A 14,209-nucleotide genomic window follows, 5' to 3' on the forward strand; every position below is an offset into this window, starting at 1 on the left:
TGACAGTAGTAGATAGAGATGGGGAGGGGGTGAATTTCTGTAGCCCTTAAGGAGGTGAGACATTTATTTCACTCCCCTCAATAAGGTGTGAGGTAGAAAACATTAAAGACAGTTCTTGTCTTTGCTTTAAAGAGACAGCAGGCACTATTCCTTGGTGTGAACTGAAATGGGGTGGGGAAAGAGACCCCTAGATCCTCATAAAAAAGTGATAGTATATTAAAAAATAATAAAAACAACAACCATCCCTTATGCTATTAAAAGAAATCATTTAATTCTGTGACTATTATTATCCATGAGCCTCACTGCCACTGGGAACTGGGAGCTCTTTATTCTTTATATTTGCATGCTCTCAATTACATATATAGCACTTTATTTCTACATTACAATTAAAATATTGGTAAAGACCCACATCATGATAATTCCATAACTCTCTTTCCTTCACTATCTCTAATTGTCTTGTTTCTGATTTCTCAAACATCAAAATGAAAGAAAACTCTTAGGCATTAAAGAGAATTTTTCATAGATCAAGGATTTCTTTTTCAGCCTTCTTGCCTCCATAAATGGGTTGACTTTTTTTGCATGATATGAGTTGATTTTGCTTACTTTGTCTGAATGCTAACATATTTATTTTCTGGACCCAAAATTTCTGTTTATAAAAGTAAAAAGGGTCTGGATTACCCAACCCATACAGTGTTATTTCACACCCATTAAGCTTTATTAGAACCTATTTTTGGCCTGTTATTATATTAAGTAATCCCTGTGTTATAAAAAAAAGCCTTTAAAAGTCTCCAGCCTTGTGACATTTACCTTTCCTAATTAAGTTTCGGTTTGGCCAGCCATCATGTCGGAGGCGATCATTTCCTGCTAGGCACTATGCCTGTAATTCAGGTAGCTGTCAGCAGGTCATGGTAATGCTTAGTTTTAGTTGTATAGGCCAAACTATTGGGCTTGACACCAGATGCTGGAATTTCCAACAATAGAACAGTTTCATCCCCATGAAGCACCATGTCAAGTTTCCCAGGTGCAACACATTTCCTCTTACATCAATATGCCAAATTTCTCCCCCTCTCCTTTCCTCCACATTGTCTCAACCCTGATATAATGCTGAGAGGAGGTATCATTGCATCATAGTACACCATCGAGTCACTTAGGCATTTTGTATAACAATATAGTTCTTTGTTAAAATAATAACCAAAATCATTCAGTAATATGATTTTTTACAAACTTCATGTAAAAAGACAACAGATGTAGAAGTAGATATAGATGTAGATGTAGATATAGATATAGATACAGATACAGATACAGATATAGATATAGATATAGATATAGATATAGATATAGATGTAGATGTAGATGTAGATGTAGATGTAGATGTAGATGTAGATGTAGATATAGATATAGATATAGATATAGATATAGATATAGATATAGATATAGATATAGATATAGATATAGATATAGATATAGATATAGATATAGATATAGAAACACCTCATTTCCGGGTCACATCACCAACAAGGTGAATCATTCATCCCTTTTTCCAAACTGTTTCAGTCATCTGAGCAAGGACTTCTTAATCTGGTGTCTGTGAACTTAAAAAATATATGTGTTTTGGGGCAGTGGATAAAGCACCAGACCTGGTTTCAGGAGGACCTGAGTTCAAATCCAGCCTCAGACACTTGACACTTACTAGCTGTGTGACCCTGGGCAAGTCACTTAACCCCAATTGCCTCCCCCCCCTCCCTCTCCCTCCCTCTCTCTCTCTCTCTCTCTCTCTCTCTCTCTCTCTCTCTCTCTCTCTCTCTATATATATATATATATATATGTATATATATATGTATATATATATATATATATTAATGATTTGAATGATAAAATGATGCCACTAACTGGAGACTTACTATAGGAAAGCTCCACCATGAGGAGAATGCCTCAGAGGGCAAGGCCATGCGGCTTTTCCTTGGCGAAAGGAAGTAACATTTGCGCATGGGTACTGTCCACCAAGGCTACCAGCCAATCAACTTGAGGAGCCTCCCATTTTCTGGAAGGGGACAGGAAAGAGGAAGGAGGGCCTGCTCAGAGAGGTCTGTCTCTTTCTGGTTCCTGACTTTATGGTGGCGGTGGCAGCAGAGGACTTCACAGGAAAAATTGAGGAAAGATAGGATTGCCATGCTGTTGGAATTCTGTTCTCAATCTTTCTCTTTCTATCTTTCAATAAACCTTTAAAAACCTAAACTTGTTTTATCAGTGATTTTAGTCAGTTTCCCCCAAAACTGGGGGAACAGATTAGAACCCACATTTAGAATCTTAAATTACAGTTTGGCTGACCATGAAGAGGAAAACCGAACGTTCATCTTCTGCTCTGTTCATCTTCTGATCTTCTGATTGGGTAAGATTTCCCCTGTCCCCTTAAATTGGAAAGTACTGCCAAGTATCAGCTGTTTTAAATTTCAAATGGATCTTTTAAACATCCTAAGTACTCCTTTTCTAGCTTTACCTTCATTAATCAGAGATGTTGGCCAGTTTGAATTTGATGAATATTTTTTAATTTTTATTCTTCTTTTTGGTTTTGTGGGGCTTTGTGGTATGGTATGGAGAATTTGGCATGCCCTGGATAATATTAGGATAAAGATGATTCCCTGGGATACCCCATTGGGAAAACTACTTATGGATTGGAATGAGGGAAAACTTAGACTAGATACAACTATGACCAGAGGAGGGCTAATCAGACTGTGTTTTATGTGGCATGAGGAATTACAGGAAGAATGGCCCAAATATGGGTCATTTGATCCCCAAACATTGAGGCATTTTCAAAGAACCCTAAGTAGATGTCCAACTATATATATATGCTATACACACACACACATATATATATATATGTGTGTGTGTATGTGTGTGTGTGTTTTGACATGATTGATATAATTGTTTTCCTTTGTAATCCCATGTATTTTTATGCATGTATAAACATTACTCTGGAAAGGTTCTATATGCTTCACCAAATAGCCAAATGGGGCCATGACTTAAAAGGCTTAGAATCTCTACTCTAACCTTCCAAGAAAGAAAGAAATTATACACTAAATGCAAATATAAGTAAATTCAAAGAATAAAATTGAATCATTGACAAGGTAAAATCCTTTATAACTTAACACTGGAGAACTCTGAAACTCATAGAGCTCCTTAGAAGTAAGTCCTCTCTGATCAGTGTCCATGTACCAGTGGCAGGAGCACAAACAATCTCATGTGATTGTGCTGGGCCTTGTAATAGTGTGGGTCCTCATTAAGTGCTGCAATTAATTTACATAAAACATGCGCGCACGCACACACACACACACACACACACACACACACACTGAGTTATAATGAATATGCATGAAACAACCCCCCTACACATACACACACACAAACTTAATCCTTCAAAAAATGGCAGGGGCTGCTTCTGCACAGACGTGTAAAGGAAAAGAGAGGAGAAGGAATTGGCTTTAGTCACTCTCTATGTATGCCCTCCACTCCCCCTGTTTCACATGAAGTGGCAGGTGCTAATTTTGCCCAACTCCATAAAAGATGGTAGCAGAAAGAACTAGCACAGACATCAGTGTAAGTGGCTATACAAGACCTGAAGGAAAGGATACCGAAACTCAAATGATGTCAGCCCTATCCCCTAGAATATAATCAGGGCAAGGAAAGGGCAGTCAAAGCAGTACTTAGGGAGAAATATATATCTCTAATTGCTTATATCAATAAAATAGAGAAAAAGCAGATCAATGAATTGGGCACAAAACTAAAAAATTAGAAAATTAACAAATGAAAAATCCCCAATTAACCACAATAAAACCAACAGAAAACATGATTATCTCAATATATGCAGGAAAAGCCTTTGACAAAAATATAGTACACATTGCTATTAAACACATTGGAGAGCATAGTCATAAATGGAGCTTAACTTAGAATGCTAAGTACTATATAGCTAAAACCATCAGCTAGCATGTTCTGTAATGGGGATAAGCTAGAAGCCTTCCTAATACAATCAGAGGTGAAACAAAAATATCCATTATCACCTCTATTATTTAATGTTATACTAGAAATATTAGCTATAGCAATCAGAGAAGAAATAGAAATTTTAAAATTTAGAATAATCGGTGAAGAAATAAAATTATCACTCTTTGCAGATGATACGATACTTTACTTAGAAAATCCTAGAGAATCAACTAGAAAAACTACTTGAAATTATTAACAACTTTAGCAAGGTGGCAGGATAAAAAGTAAACCCACATAAATCATCAGTATTTCTATATATTGCCAACAAAGTCCAGCAACAACACATAGGAAGAGAAATTCTATTTAAAAAAACCAAAGACAATATAAAATACTTGGGAGTCTACCTGCCAAGACAAACTCAGGAACTATATGAACACAACTATAAAACTCTTTTCACACAAATCAAGTCTGATCTAAACAATTGGAAAAAAAATTAATTGCTCATGGATAGGCCAAGCCAATAAAATACCTACCTAAATTAATCTATTTATTTAGTGCCATACAAATCAATCTTTCAAAAATATTATATAGAGTTATAAAAATAATAACAAAATTCATTTGGAAGAACAAAAGCTCAAGGATATCAAGGGAGTCAATAAAAAAATACAAAAGGTCATCTCGTCATATCAGATCTCAAATTCTACTATGAAGCAATAATTATCAAAGAAATCTGGTACTGGCTAAGAAATAGAGTGGTGGATCAGTGGAATAGAATAGGTACAAATTGCACTATAATAAATTATTATATTAATCTAGTGTGTGATAAACTCAAAGATCCAAGCTTTTGGAACAAAAATCCATTATTTGACAAAAATTTCTAGAAAAACTGGAAAACAGTGTGACAGAAACTAGGTATAGACCAACATCTCACAATGTATACCAAAATAAGGTCAAAATGGGTTCATGATTTACACATAAAAGATTATACCATAAGCAAATTAATAGATCATGGAATAGTTTATCTCTCAGATTTCTGGACAGTGGAAGAATTTAGAACCAAAGAAGATACAGAGAACTTTACAAAATGTAAAATAGGTAATTATGATTATATAAAATTTAAAAGTTTTTGCTCAAGCAAAGCCAATGCAACCAAGATTATAAGGAAAGCAGAAAACTGGGAAAGAATTTTTGTAACAAGTATCTCTGACAAATGCCTCATTTCTCAAAAACATAGAGAATAGAATCAAATTTCTAAGAATATGCCATTCCCCAGTTGCTAAATGGTCAAAGTATATGATCAGACAGTTTTCAGACAAAGAAATCAAAGCTATCTATAGTCATATGAAAAAGTGCTCTAAATCACTATTGATCAGAGAAATGCCTATTAAAACTGTGAGGATCATCTTATACTTATCAGAGTAGCTAATATAACAGAAAAGGAAAATGTTGAATATTGGAGGGAAATGTGAGAAAACTGGGATGCTAATCCACTGTTGATAGAATTGTGAACTGATCCAACCATTCTGGAGGACAATTTGGAACTATGTCCAAAGGGCTATAAACTATACATACTCTTTGATTCAGCAATATGACTGCTAGGTTTATAAACCAAAGACATATGAAAAAGAGAGAAGGACTTATTTGTACAAAAATATTTCTAGCAGCTCTTTTCATGGTGGCTAAGAATTGAAATCAAAGGAATGCCCCCTCGATTGGGGAATGGCTAAACAATCTGTAGTATATGATTGTAATGGAATATTATTGTGCTATAAGAAATGATAACAGGATGATTGCAGAACAACCTGGAAGACTTACATAAACTGATGTATAGAGAAGTGAACATGGATACTCTATCAAAAAAGACATAAATAGGAACATCCCCATAAGAGCACAGGTTTGCCTAGAAGGCTATGAATTCATGACTTATAATCTGATGCAGTGCTGGGATTATGTAGAGGGGAGGAAAGAAATTGATGCTTCCCTCCTTAGAAGCTTAGAAAATTATTCTTATACCTAGAGACCACCAGGGAAGAGTCCTAAGGATATGCACCATTAGCATATCCATGGAGTTCAGGCTCAATAGCCAATTAATAGAATTCTCATTCCCAACTGGAAGCAATCAGATGATATCCATGCCTGCACTGAAATGGGGGAATGGAGCACCCCTTAATCATAGGATGGATAGGAGTGGAGAAAAAGCTAAACAAGTAAAGATCATATTTAGCTTTCTAATATCTAAAATCTCCAACCCTGAATATTCTCTTTTCCATATCTAGGAGAAAAAAAAACAATAACAAAACAAGATTTTACAGACATTTATTACATTTTGTATGCTATATTTTTATATAGTTATTTCTCTCCTCTCCACCCCAAGCACCATCAAAAGTGAATTACCTTGGTGTCAAAGTGTCTAAATTATTACAACTCCTTTTATCTAATTGATCTTTGAAGCTCAGAGCTGTTAGGAAATATTGTATTAAAGTTTACTGATAAGGTAGCTTAGCAATTCAATTCCTTGTCAATATCTTAAAGGAGCTCTTCTTTTGTCTCCTGAATATTTTAAGGGACATTGGGATAGAATAGCATAATACAAGTAAAAAAGATTCATCATAAATATTTTGTATTAATATCAGTAAAAGGAGACCATTGCTTTATCATTATCAACTTTAGATTATTCACACAAAACTTGAATTTCAACTCTGGGGGGATCTATGTCAGTGAAGGTATAACATCGTCAAGATAATGGAATGTGATAGATGAGATTTGGCAGATACTCAGGAGCCCACCTGAGTGGATTACTGGCTGATTTGACTAGATTAGTAGTTGACTAGATTCTAAGCACATCTGGCTGGTACTTGAGAGTACTTAAGAAAGCGTGGTTCTCAGAATCTAAAAAAAACTTTGAACTTCCAGCCTAATCAACCAACCATCTTGAAGAACCTCCCCATTCTGGGAGGGGACAGGAAGGAGGAAAGGGGAGCCTGCATGAAGAGTGCTGTCTTTTTGGTTCCTGACTTATTGGTGACAGCAGGGAAAGACAGAGAGGATCTGAGGAAAGATAGGATTGGGAGGTTGTAAGAATTCTGTTCTCAATCTTTCTCTTTCTATATTTCAATAAACCCTTAAAAATCTAAACTCATTTTATCAGTGATTTTAGTCAGTTTCCCCCAAAACTGGGGGAACAGATTAGAAGCCACATTTAGAATTTTAAATTACACAGCATGTGCTAATCGTTTACTGAGGCTGGGTTTCACAGAATCTCAGAGTTGAAAGGAACTTTGGGAGTCATCTATTCTAACCACTACCTGATAAAGAATCCCCTCTACAATCTCTGAGAGATGTTCATTTATCCTTCAATTGAAGATGCCCAGTGTCTTGGAAGGAATGAATCCTTCCACAGTAAGCCATTCCACTCTTGAGAAGTGCTCACTCTTACGAAGATGAAGTTGAAATCTGCCCTCTACAACTTCACCTATTGCTCCAGTTCAGATCTCTAGAAATAAGAAAAAAATAAATATAATTAATTTGCCACATTCCAATATTTCAAACTCTTGAAGACAGCTACAATGTCCTTCCTCCCTGGTGCCAAGTTTTCTCTTTTACAGGTCAAGTATCCCTAGGTCCATCAGCCATAGCATGATCCCCAGTTCCCTCAATATTTTGCTGTCCTTTTCTGGACTCATTTGAGATTGTCAGTGCCCTTCTTAAACTGTGATGTCCCCCTCCCCCCAAAAATACAATATTCAAGATAAGGTATAACCAAGTAGAAGACAGTGGGATTACTACTTCCCTCATTCTGGACATTATTTTCTTCTTGTAGCCTAAAAAATTTCTTCTTTACCTTTTGCTTTCTTTGCTGCTACTGATGCATATTGAGCAAATTTATTAACAGTCTTAGGTCTTTTTCATATTGTAGTTGTCTAGCCACACCTCTTTCATGCCTTACGTATAAAGTTGATTTGGGGACAAAAGTAGAGGACTTTACATTCATGTATATGTAGTTACAATTGTTTGGATTCAGCCCAAAATTCTAGCCTATTGAAATTTGAGAGACATTCTGACTCCATCACAGTGTTTTAACTATGCCTTCCAGTTCTTTTCCATCTACAAATATGATGTGAATGATACATATGCCTTTATTTAAGTCACTAATAAAACTGTTGAATGACAGTATTACTGGGCAGGATGAAGCACAGATCTTAGGGCAGCACTCCACTGGAGACTTCCTCCAATGTTGCTATCAATTTATTAATGACTTATCTTTGGGTGTGGTCATTCAACCAGTAACCTAAAAGAAAACAAGATTAGTCCAGTATGACCTGTTCTTGATGATGACCTATTGATTTATCACTACAGTTACTGTAAGTACCTATTCATTTGTCAAGTCAAAAGATAAAATTAGCTAAAGATCATGTCAGATACTCAGTTTCCTGAAAAATGTATACTTTCTTTCATCAAATTCCTCATTTAAAACCTTAGCATGTCATGGAGCTGATTATTGGTTTTCAGAGGCTGCATGATGGATGGTGTCCATGCTCTGAGTTCTCTACTTTTGTTGAGTCATTTCAGTCACATCTAACTCTCCAGGATCCCATTTGGGGTTTTCTTGGCAAAGGTACTGAAATAGCCTGCCATTTCCTTCTCCAGCTCATTTTACAGATGAGGAAACTTGAGTAAATAGGCTTAAGTGACTTGACCAGGGGCAGGCAGATAGTAAATGTCTGCGGCCTGATTTTAACTGAGGTCCTTTAGATTGCAGGGCTGCTGGCTCTATCCACCATACCACATAGTTGCCTCTAGTATTCTACTAGTATTCTATGTTCATTATGAGAGAAGTGGTCACAATGTTCTACATTTTTTTAGCCACAGAAATTTATGAAAGATATTTACTAAGACAAAGATTATGTTTTTCAATGGTCATGAGAGTGCTCACAATGATGAAATCTCAGGCATCCTGAAGTACTGTGTACTTTGCTATATCCATGATTTCACTGATGTAGTTAGCTACTAAATATTTAGTCTTAAGGTTTCCAAAACACTTTACAAATATTATCTCATTTGTTCTTCACAACAACCCCATGAGTTAAGTGCTGTTATAATCCTCATTTTCCAGATGAGGAAACTAATGCTCAGAGGGAACTTGACTAGAGTCACATAGCCAATAGGTGTCTGAGGTAATATTTGAACTCAAGTCTTCTTCTTCTTTTTTTTTTTTATTTAGTGAGGCAATTGGGGTTAAGTGACTTGCCCAGGGTCACACAGCTAGTAAGTGTTAAGTGTCTGAGGCCGGATTTGAACTCAGGTACTCCTGAATCCAAGGCCAGTGCTCTATCCACTGTACCACCTAGCTGCCCCGAACTCAAGTCTTCTTGACTCAAAGTCCAGCACCTTATCCACCTTGCCACCTACCTTGCTACCTAATTTTCCTAACTCATAGATTCTCCTTTCACATTCATATATTTTCCTTTCATATTCATATGTTCATTCATTCAATAAGCAATGCTTCTCTCTCTACTCTATGCAAGACATAAAAATCATAAGTCATCCATACATTCTTATCTTGGAGAATTCTTGGGTCAATTTCCTCCCATAGATCTGCCCACTATGTTGGAGAACTTCTACTCTCCTTTTCACATTTTGTAGGTAACAATTTTTGAAATAAGTAAAATTATACATAAAAATGTGTTACAGCTTAATAAATGAGATTCATAGAGATATAAGTAGCAGGCGTTTTTTAGGAAAATTGAGGAGGGAGGCTTAAGGGGACTTTTAAAAGTTACTGTCAAATAGCCAAAAAGAATATGCAATACACCTATTGAATGTTTTAAATAAAATGTTCTGGTATCACCTGTTACATTATAATCTACTTCTACATTTGTGCGTCCTGTTTACCACCTGGCATTTAATAATAAATTATGATGTAATCATCTTCCAAACCAAATCTGAGTTTTATTTAGTTAATTTAATTGTACTGGCAGGCCTCGATTGGGTTGTGAAGTCCAAAAATGTTCCCATTTCATTTGAGAGGTCTTCCTGAAGTTTCTTTGCTTCTCTGAAAATGTAACTTTCTTCCCGTCACTTGGTTTAATGCTCCACACATGTTTCCTCACTTAAACTTTGCCTCATTTGGCTGTGGTTTTTTATGTAGCCTTTGAAACCATTTCTAATGGAAAAATGCAGCTGTTAGCAAGATTTCCTAAAATGTACATGGAATTAATTTTCCAGGCCTTTCATTCAAGGACTGTGATGTATCTAAAAAGAAGATCATGCCAAGGAGTTTTAATGACATGGACTCAAAGGGGGAAACAGAAAGAGGCTGTAACAGAGACAGGGAAAGGAAGGCAAAGAAGGGAGAGAGAAGTAAGAAGTAAAGAATAAATGAGGAAAAAGTTCAAATGGATTTAGGAAAGGGGGAGGGAAGTAAGAGAATACACAGAGGAGTGCAAAGAGAGAAGGGAAGAAGAATCAGAACTTTAGAAATGCCAGCTAACAGGTCATGCATAAAATGGTAGTAATCTGTCACCTGGAAAGGCCTTCACAGATTATCTTGTCCTTATTTGGGGAAACCAGTGGTCAAAGATGTTAAGTTAATTGTCCACGATCACCCAGCTAGTTGGTAGAAGACCAGGGCTTGTAAACTATATCTCCTGACTCCTAGGGCCAAGCTCTTTCCACTAATATCATGCAAAACATTGTGTCCTACTGGGCCTTGAGTGTTTGCTTAAGACAGGTCGAGTTTTTTCTAGCCAGAAATATTGTTTTATATTAGATCATTGAGTTTTATAGCCAGCAAATTTAAATAAATGAATCATAGATAAAAGGAGGAATTAATGGTAAATAACAAGGCATTTCAAATATCATCACCAAGGAACATAGTTTTCCTAGGTAGTCTTTTTTCCAGTGTTTTGTTTTTATAGACACAGGAAAGTTAAAATCTGAAACTACAATGTGTGAAGTCACTCTAATGTGTGTGGGGGTGGGGGGAATGAACTTTTCCTGCCCAGGGGATTGTAAAAACTGAAAATTCTGTGGCTTGCTTCAACCCATAAACACAAAGACTTTATTTGCCAGTTCTTTCTGTTGCAGTTTTTCATCTCTTGCTTACTTTAAGCTCTCAAGACACATGATAGGATCCAAAAACTCATAGGAAAAACTAAATGTATTTTTAATGTTTGGTGTGTTCAATGATATATTTTCCAGCATTGCTCTCTGGGATAATGTAAACTGAAAATGTATGTGTAAAACATTTGTTATATTGTTAAATATTTAAAATATTAAAATAATGGAAGAAGGTTCACGATTGGGAACAATATAGTTGTACATAGTACATTTTAACGGTTTATGATCTTTTACATGTAAATATATTGACATTTATTTTTTTCTAAAAAGGCAAAATTTGTAGAATTTCTTAGATACAGCAGAAGTAAAGCCCCTATGAAAGTGTGACTACTATATCATAAATCATTTATGCAAATAGATGCTAAATTTCTGTATGGAAACTGGTTTAAATGCTGAGTCATCACTTTTCTTACAGATTCAAGATGAAAGGAGAATGACCTGCCTAAGGCAAGATAAGTGAAGTCCGCTTCATATTTTTTGAATCATATAAAATGTTTTGTGGGAAAGTAGGAAAAATGGAACCTTGCAATACATAAGAGCAGGAAGAAAGCTTAGAGATCATGTAGTACAACCTCCTTATTTTACAGAGAAGGAAACTGAGGCCAAAAGAGGGATGATGTATAGGATGGTTAAGGTATGGCAAACAGAATCAGATCTTTTCAAGAGTTCAATGGATTTACATTGGACTTAATTTAATAGGATGAATTCTCTCTCTCTCTCTCTCTCTCTCTCTCTATATATATATATATATATAAAATATATAAAATATTATATATATATATAATCAGTATATCTAAGATTTTACAAAAGGAACCTGTGGGAACAACTATGGGTACAGTGGGATAAAGCACACAGCTTAGGACCTGAATTCAAATCCAGCCTCTGATGACTTGACACTTACTAGAGTGTGACCCTGGGGCAAGTCACTTAACCCTCATTGGCCCCCGCAAAAAAAAAGAAGAGAAGAAAGAAAGAAAGAAAGAAAAGAAAAAGAAAAAGAAAAGAAAAGAAAAGAAAAGAAAAGAAAGAAGAGAAAAGAAAAGAAAAGAAAAGAAAAGAAAAGAAAAAGAAAAGAAAAGAAAAGAAAAAGAAAGAATAGGAAAAAGGGAGGGTGGGAGAAAAATTTGGAACTAAAAATCCTATGAAAAACAAATGTTGAAAACTATATATGTAACTGAAAAATAATAAAATATTTTTAAAAAAGGAAAAGAAAAAAAGAAAAAAGAAAAATTTAAAAAGAAAAAATTTAAAAAAATTTACAGGGAATAAAATTAGAGGAATCAAGACAATAACCCCACTGTTTCTAAAAAGAAGAATGAAGAATGCTTTCCAACTCCAGATGGGAGAATCAATGGACTCAGATGTAGATGGAATCATTTTCCTTTTCTTTCTTTTCTGCCCCCCCCTTTTTTTTGCTAATGCAGTATTATGTTGTTTGTAAGACTTTATATCTGTATGAGTTTTATATTTTTTCTCTCTCAATGGGTGGGGGAGGGGTGAGAGGGAAGAGAGAGGTTGGGAACTGAAAATAAAATATAATTGAACGGTTTAAAAGGAATAAGATAGGGATAAAAGGCTATGGCTAGACAAGAGTCCTTGTGAATAAGATGGTGGTTGGGAAGTGGGTTGGTAAACTACAACTTCAATATGAGTCAGTACTGTATTGTGACAGATAAAAAGAAATGCAGTGTTAGTGGGTGCTAAAAGAGTCATAACATCTAAAACCAGGAGGATGATAGTTTTACTGTTATCTGCCCAAGACAGGTTAATTTTGGAATTTTATACTCAGGTTTAGGCACCGAACATTTTTAGAGATGGCATAAAGTTGAAGTAGATAGAGAAGAAATCAAACATATTGGTAAGGGTTTTTGAGATCATGACATTGTAAGGATAAAGACCTCATACTGAATCAATCAGCTCACCTCAGGTAAAAGTAAATAATAAAATGTCATAACCCCTATAATTTTGGTCATGTCAGAATAGGTTCTATTGAATTAGTCAATTGCCACTCAATCAAGCAAAGGTCATTGAACTAAGTGCAAAAAAACTAGTTCATCCAGTTAAGAAGTAGAATGCTTCTAGCCATTGGATGAAATGAACAAGACCATCCAGGAAGTGACTTTGGAACTGGCCAGTGAGTTTCCATCACACTGTGTGGGCCAATAGGAAGCTAGTTTTGAATCCCCACATTTGAATGTCTAGCCAGCCCAGTGGGAGAGTTTCAGTTCAGCCAACCTTATTAATTATTGTCCTATAGTCTTTCTAATCTTTATAGAGAAAACTCCTCAAGGCTAGTTAGAGTAGGTGCCTCTACTCTCTCTACTCTCACTCTTTTCTTAATTACTTACAATTCAGCTTTTGATCTTATTATCCCCCTGAAACTGCTCTCTCCAAAGTTAATAATCTCTTAGTTGTCAAATCCAATAGCTTTTTCTCTATCCTCATTCTTCTTGATGTCTTTACAGAGTTTGACATTGTTGATCACCCTGCCTTCCTTGATACTCTCTCCTCTCTAGGTTTTTGGGACATGATTCTTTCCTGGTTCTCCTACCTATCTGACAGCTGCTTTTCTTTCTCCTTTGCTGGATCCTTTTTCCATATCACACCCTCTAACCAGAGATTTCCCTTAGGGCTCAGTCCTGGGCCTTATTTTCTTTTGTCTATTATTATTTTTTTTTGGTAATCTCCTTACCTCCAAAGGATTTAGGATGGTAATATTTATGCTGATGATTCCCAAATCTATTTATCCTGCTCTGAAGTCTCTGCTAATTTCCAATCTCACATCTTCAGCTGCCTTTCGGACATCTCCATTGGATGACTGGTAGACATCTTCAACTTAATATGTCCAAACCAAAACTCATTATCTTTCCCCCTAAATTCTCCCCCTATCTTTCCTTTTACTGTAGAGGGCAATATCATCCTCCTAATCCCTCACACTCACAACCTAGGTGCCATACTGGTCTTCTCACTTTCTCTTAGCCCCCCCACCCATATTCAATCTGTTTCCAAGGCCTGTCTATTTCACCTTTGCAACATCTCTTAAGTATCTCTCACATTGACATCATTCTAGAGAAGGCCCTCATCACATTATGCCTGGACTATTGGAATATCTACT

The sequence above is a fragment of the Dromiciops gliroides genome, chromosome 5, assembly GCF_019393635.1.
Source record: "Dromiciops gliroides isolate mDroGli1 chromosome 5, mDroGli1.pri, whole genome shotgun sequence".
In the NCBI taxonomy this organism is placed as follows: domain Eukaryota; kingdom Metazoa; phylum Chordata; class Mammalia; order Microbiotheria; family Microbiotheriidae; genus Dromiciops; species Dromiciops gliroides.